This window comes from Varroa jacobsoni, unplaced genomic scaffold (assembly GCF_002532875.2).
Source record: "Varroa jacobsoni isolate VJ856 unplaced genomic scaffold, vjacob_1.0 scaffold_437, whole genome shotgun sequence".
Taxonomy (NCBI): domain Eukaryota; kingdom Metazoa; phylum Arthropoda; class Arachnida; order Mesostigmata; family Varroidae; genus Varroa; species Varroa jacobsoni.
In genome coordinates this window covers 239,893-246,994 of record NW_019213339.1, presented here as the reverse complement: position 1 = coordinate 246,994, position 7,102 = coordinate 239,893, and the positions used below count along the sequence as shown (strand labels likewise).

Sequence of the window (7,102 nt, the reverse complement as noted above, 5' to 3'; positions counted from 1 at the left end):
CAGACCCGACACAGAAAATAGTGCTTAGAGAACTGCAGCGCAATACACTGCCATGTTGCATTTGTTTGAGACATAGTTCAGTCACTTCTCTTAGCGTTTCTACGAAAAGTTTCAGTGTAATGATCCACGAAAATAAAGTCCTTAGAAATGCCTGCACTTCCCAATATATTGTTTCGCAGAGCATACGTATTATCGTACCTGGTCATCAGTGCACATTTACTAAAAACGATCGGATAAACTGTAGTTACTAAAGTTTCACTATGGCCAGAAGAGTTCCGATTGATGGGGTTAAATAAAACATTAAGCAAAGCTTGTGTTTGACAAAAGAGTGCTTCTTCTTCCTCGTGCTACCATTACCTGCATCAGCATCAGAATCCGTTTGGCAGAACGGCAATGTTTATAGAAGGTGTACGATATATTTCCATCATATGCCTTGTCCGTGCTGCGTTTTCAGGCTGCGTAAAATAAGCATTTAGCCATCATAGAAGAATTCACAGCCAATTTGTTATATTTAAATCTATGTAAAACATAGCAATCTGCTCAACTGCCACATGTTATCAACCACTGGATTGGGCTATATGTTCTACAAGATGGAGATTCTTTTATTATTTTCTCGAACCTTTATTGCATACTTTGTTACAATCGGATGCGCAACGCATAGTCCTAATTCAGGTTTGGTAAATCGGACACCGGCGGTCTTTTCTACCTAAATATTGTTTTACATTGCGCGTATTCGCTATCTATGTATGATGAATAATTGAGGTAACCTAATGGTGGCCTCCGCAGATCCTCTACGCTGTGAGCCAGAACACACAGAACAGTAACTTTTATATTATCATCACGCTAATCGGCAGATATCCTTGCAGTTTCTAGTGTACCCGTACCCATATCTAGCTTTGCTAGTTCGGACAACAACTTCCCGCTGCTCGACTTTCCTGCGGAGGCCCGCTTCGTTACGCACGAAGGTCAAACGTTCGTCGATGTTAGTGACTCATTCCGATCACCATCATGGAGATTCTTTCTGCTAACCATCGATAAAACGCACGCTATCTGCCGTCTCTGCCAACGAATCTATAAATGTCAAATGGGTATAAGTACTAATCTCCGAAAACACATCCACAATTACCATCCGGAGTTCGCCAATGTTGAATAGATTATGGCCAAGAACGGTTTTACCGGACAGAGTTCTTAGCAGCAAACATTTGCCTGCTAGGCAAAGATTTTGCCTATAACAGCAAAGAGAGTACCTTTGCTGTTATAGGCAAAATCTTCAACGTTAATGTGGGCAAGAGTACAACGATGAGAACGATCGAAACGAAATGTCGTTGTTGTCAACCAGAAAGGCCAAGATGAATTTTGGCATGGAGGATATTCGTAGTCACAGCCGAAAACGCAATTAACGAACTAATTAAACGAATGGTCGTTTGTGGACAGCTGGCAGGCACAAACATGTGATCAAACGCAATAAGAACTGCTGAAAAATGTGTATATACTTACAATGTATAAAGTTCTTCGAGGAGGTTTTTTCTTCCTCTTTAGATCTAAACCCAGCATATCCATTATATACGTTGGCATCAACAACCAGAATAGCATAAGTCTTTAATTCAAAGATGTACAGCGTTCCATCAGTTTGCTCCCGTCAGAAACCAACGGAACTATCTAGCGGAATGGACAAGCGGAGCTTAAGATATCCACCTACAAGCCTAGCATATTAAACATCTTATCAAAACAAATGTTCCACGCAACTTGGGCAGATATTTTTCAAAAGTCTGATTGCGTAATTTGTGAAAAGCTGTATCAAGTCAAATTAGGATCAATACGGAATGTTGAAAATGAACGTGGCTTACATTAATATATTACATGCTTTCTTATTCTGCCTTTTAGCAAATAGTAAATTAATTTATATTTGCCGGAATAAATTTCTTATTCATAATTCGGCTACCAGTCATGAAATGATTGAACACGCCTACAAGCAAGGGAAAGCGGGAGTTGTTGCTCCTGCCGCCGCCGCGGCGAACGAGCTTTAAAAATTAGCGCCAGTCACTAGTGCGCCACCTTTGTGCCGCCATGATGTAAATTGGGAAAAAGTTGCTATTTACAGCCAAACCCTCAAAATGTGTACTGGCGTAAAGCGTGATTTTAACTATGAAGCTCAATTCTGGCTCAATTTCTTGAAGTTTTTTCCTAATATATTCGACGGGGTGGTAGCAATAACTTACAAAAAAAAAACAACTGCATTATTCGATGAATGTTAAACACGCAGAGTGGTCGTAAAAATGTAATTGCATCAGTGTATTATATGATATAGAGAAACGTGATAGATATCGATATAAAAATATCATTATATATGCGAGCCGTATCAAAATGTTAGTAGATGCCGGTGACACTGTATGTCATGTACATACGTTTGTAGACATCAAATGTGAGATAAGCCGACAAAACCTCGATTGCATCACTTGGCCGGACCATCTGTAGATCGGTGAACATATTGTTACGCAAAATTGTGTTCACTTTTAGGCCTAACAGAATCCTTTGAAGGTTGTTGGAAGGTTTAGGTGCGGCTTGCAAGCAGTTAGCTGAATTAAAACGGTACGCAGTTTGATTTCTTGTAACATCATATGCAGATCGTTTATACGTGGTATAGCAGAAAGAATTTAGAAATTTCTTTATTAAATATATACTGCCATCTATGCGTAATCATTGAAAAACAGGATTTCTACATGATGTAAATTTAGCATATGGGGCTAAAGTCTACCAGTCTGAATAGCCATCGATAATAATTGAGCTCGTTTTGCTGAAATATAATATTGTTATAAAAGGTGATGGGAATTATATTAGTGTGTTAGATTTTTTTCTAGGATAGTCAAATAATATTCAAATATATGGGCTATGCCGTACTCCGTATGTAGCACACTGCTCAATAATCTATTTATTAATAAATTCAGTATTCTGTATAATAAACGCTTGTGATTTTTCAATTCAAGTAAGTGCCCATGTTAATATATGTTAGAAGGTTTTCATTTAGACAATTGGTCAGCCTAACACCTAAATGTTCGTACGAGTATGAACAAGTGAAACTGACGCAGGCTTTTTGCGCTGTTTGGGGTACAATTCAAAGCTAATTGTAGTTTTACTAACTTCCCTGTCTATCAATGAAATACCCAGTTATTTTAGTCTCCAGAAACTCAATCCGCCAATAAAACTAGTTCAGCTTAATGAGGCCAACACTGATTTTTAACCGAAGCTTACCGTCTACTGGTTTTTCAATGCCTCCAACTGTCTCTACAGCGTAAACGACTGTTCGGAATAACCTCTTCAGTATAGCATGAAGAACTCCTCCTCACTGGAAGATCCAGCCGGAGCAGGTCTTACTGGACTTTTTTTTATCGGAAACTCCAACAGACCTATAGAACAGCGTGGTAATCACGCGCTCCTATGCTGCACGTGATCAGCTGCTTCTCGTGCACTTCGTACTTGAAAAAAGATCGCTCATAAACTTTGGCTAAACTTTATTGTTATTTCTAGTCTAATCACATTGATACATTTCCCCAGGGACATTTCTGCATCCTAAACCCAGCCATTCATAACTGAGCTCTCAATCGCTAAAGGAGATTTTTGTCCAAGTAGAAAGCACGGCCCATAACACGAGTCCCGTACAGATGTATGTGCGCTTTTCGTTTTTTCTCCTATTGCTTCGGCTGTAGCCATAAGTTGCTACTAAAATCAGGGCTTAATTTAAAAGGATAATTTAACATTTTGCCTAACCAAGGGTTCCCGTTGCAGATCTGTGAATATCCACTGCGAATTTCGGAATGCTAGGACGAAGTGGTAGGGCATTCTACTAGCTGAGACCCTAAGAAAAAAGTGAGTTGACAACAGGGCTTTTGTTGATGTCAGCGCCTTGCCTCGAGCTCCAGCGTGGAAGGTAAGCATGTTTTAATTTGAGTCAATTGAGACTGTCATAGCTATTCTATAGCGTGGTATTCCTATATTGGCTACTCTATAAATGACATTACCAATAGTCCAATTTCAAACAGAGTGAATTCGGCGGTTTTACGTGCCGCGATTTCATCCGCCTCTTCTACTTCCTAACGTGCTTCCAGCGACGACGAACAAAAAAAGCTGTACAGCCTTTGTGGAAAGACTTCGCACTATAGAAGTGACATCGTACTTGAAGCGACACGTTATGCGTGTATATCGTGCCCAAGCCGGGACGGATAATGAACTTACGTGACAGACGGAACTTTTAAAAAAAGCTTGTCGGCAAGAAGTGCTTTCACTGCTTTTTTACTGTTATATATATATATATATATATACGTGCAATTCAAATGCAACCACAAGTATTATTTACTTACGGAACGCTTAAACAATAACCCAACCGAAGTATCTTTTGGGGCTTCGAATACTTCGAATACGAAGTGACGGGAATACTTCTTCAGCCACGAACAAAGCCAGCGCTTTTTCGACGCTGTTTTCTGTATTTCTAACGTCAACATGATTTGCATGAAATATAAATTGTGTATTTGAAAATACAAATAAAAGACATGAAGCGATCTCATTATTGAATCGCTAGAACTTCCGGCTACTCAAGAGGATTCTTATTTTTAAATGAACACATTGTCATCAGCCAGGCTATTGAATAGAAATTCGTTCTGTTTGTAAATGTATGTATATATCCATTTACGACTAAAACAGGCATTTGGTATGCATATTTATATGTGTAAATATATGGTAGGATATGCTGTGAGCAGATTTATGATTTCGAAATACTGCAAGCTTAGCCAACACGGAAAAATTGTTAAGGCAAACTATAACGATCGAGAACGGTAGATATGCTCGCTAACAGTGACCATTCTTGTGTGTGAGTGATCGTTCTCAATAACTGCAAACCATTTTTCGCTACGTACAAATAACCGCTCCTTTTAATTAACGTTTCAGATTAGACGAGATCGGCAGGAATAACTAAAATCGAATGGTCGCAACAGAAGCAGTAACCGGCTAAAAAGAAATCGGCAATGTCGACTATTGCCACAGCGTTAACGACGACCCTTTGCCCTTAACTGACCAAACCTACGTAGAGCAATTCCTTCTGAATCCAGGCGATTGCCCAGATTTCTACGATATTGCCGCGTAAACCCATTTACCGATGTGGTGACGGTTTTTACGTCCGTTTGATCGAATACTTGCGAGTATGTGTATTTGCTGTGAAAATTTCGAACGGAGTGGCTACAAAGCTTAACATGTACATCCTCGCGAAACATGTAATTTTGCTTCAGCGAGGACGCCAAGGAAGAAACATTGGGAAGAGAACGTCAACGTGAGATGGTGAAAAGGGTTGTTGAGTGCCTTAAGGATCAAGTCGTCGTAGAAAGATGCATAAACTGATAGGTGGATAAATTCTGTTGAAGATGCTACCAAAAGCACTCAATCCGTGTTATAAATCTGTGTTGATTTTCTTTAAGCTGATGAAGCCACTAGATGTGGCGGTCAAGACCAACGTGCAATATATATGAACTAATTTATATATATGTATGTATATGCGTTGCTTCATTTCGATCACCAAAGTCGGATCTATTCCATACCAGAAATGCGTAAAGTTTTAGCTATGTTGAGGACTATAATATTTGTCCTAGATTCCAACCAGATGAAATGCCCTACTTATAATTATCTTAATAAACAAACACGAACCATAACAGAAGGAATAAGTCAATGCGAACTAAATAATTTGCAATTATAATGTAAAGTATTTATGTGCGACACAACATTGTATAATGCCGTAAAGTTAGGGTCTCTACTTACTTAACGTTTTTTGTCGACACTTACGCAAAAAAGCTATGTACGAGTTTATGCCTACAGGTGAAGTCAACGAAATACAATATTTTAGGGTTTTGTATGGCACGATGAAAGCCCAGTAAGTACAAAATGAAGTGGATTTCTAAATAACCCCGGGGAGGTGTCCCCAGGATGCTGCGGTGGTAACGTGTATACGTACTAATCGAATACGACACAGATATTTTAGCTTTAAATCTGGGCGTAAACAAACTGAGATGCTACATTTCATAGACGATGTATTCCTTCGCCGGGTCGGTCTTTTCAAACTCTTCGTGTTGAGTCCCCTACTATTGACGCAATACTAAGGATTGGGAACGAGGCCTGTCGTAGAAGGGTAAGCAGAGAATTAGCTATAAAAAAAGGATACTAGGGGCCAATGCAATAAATCATATTACTAGGAAAAATAAATATCCATCATGTATTCTTTTAAAAAATCAATTTAGCTGTCAACAACGGCAAGCAGTTGATAATATTTTGTATTACGGATATTGCCTTAACATACTTCGTTTCATCTTTGACGAACAAAGCATTTTTTTTTGTTATAAATAAATCCGTTGACCTAATTCATTACCAGCTATAATAATAGTATATTCAGGTGGAGGTAAACATATGCATAAATTAGATATCATGATGAGTAAGGTAATTTTCTGTCATACAATGCGATTTTTAACAGTAGCAAATCAGCCCTCATGCTGTTATAATAAATGATCGTTGACCGACTGACGACTACATGCTAAAATACCAGTCAATGATTCAATCAAGTAAAACTACATTGACTTGGTCTTCTTACTTTTAATATGTGCTGAAAATATAGTGCGCTATACTATAATAAAGAACAGTAAAAAGGGACACATCTAGTCTGAACTAAGCAAGGAGTTTGTTTTAAAAAAAAGACAATAAAAGGTCACATTTGGCCGATAAACATTGAGTCCTTTGTCACGACTGGCGTCTCAAGTGTGAGCGTGTCATAGGTCCATAGTCGTTCTAGGTCCAGTGGTTTAGATATCAGTAATAACGCTGAAATTTCCTTACAGATACAGCACGCTGTGACAACGTTACCACTTGAAGAAAAGTCAAGCTTCGTCAAATCAAGATTGAGCGTCAATGACAGAATAATAAATTGCGTTTTTCAAATCTTCCAAAGAACTCAATTGTGTTTTTCCTTTCCAAAGTACATATCACCTGGAACTGCATTTACCAGGCATCAAATGGCGTTTATAGATCTCACGCATGTGGGATTTGAAGTCAGTTCAAGATCAAGCAAGACTTT

The 7,102-nt window shown here is 38.7% G+C and overlaps 1 long non-coding RNA gene across 1 annotated transcript; it reads left to right on the top strand.

Annotated features, from left to right (window-relative positions):
* Positions 1–3,554: 3,554 nt before the first annotated feature.
* LOC111260425 (uncharacterized) lies at positions 3,555–6,754 on the top strand. The gene is made up of 2 exons (XR_002680331.2): positions 3,555–3,925; positions 4,939–6,754. It is a non-coding gene; the product is annotated as an uncharacterized LOC111260425 (long non-coding RNA).
* Positions 6,755–7,102: the final 348 nt, after the last annotated feature.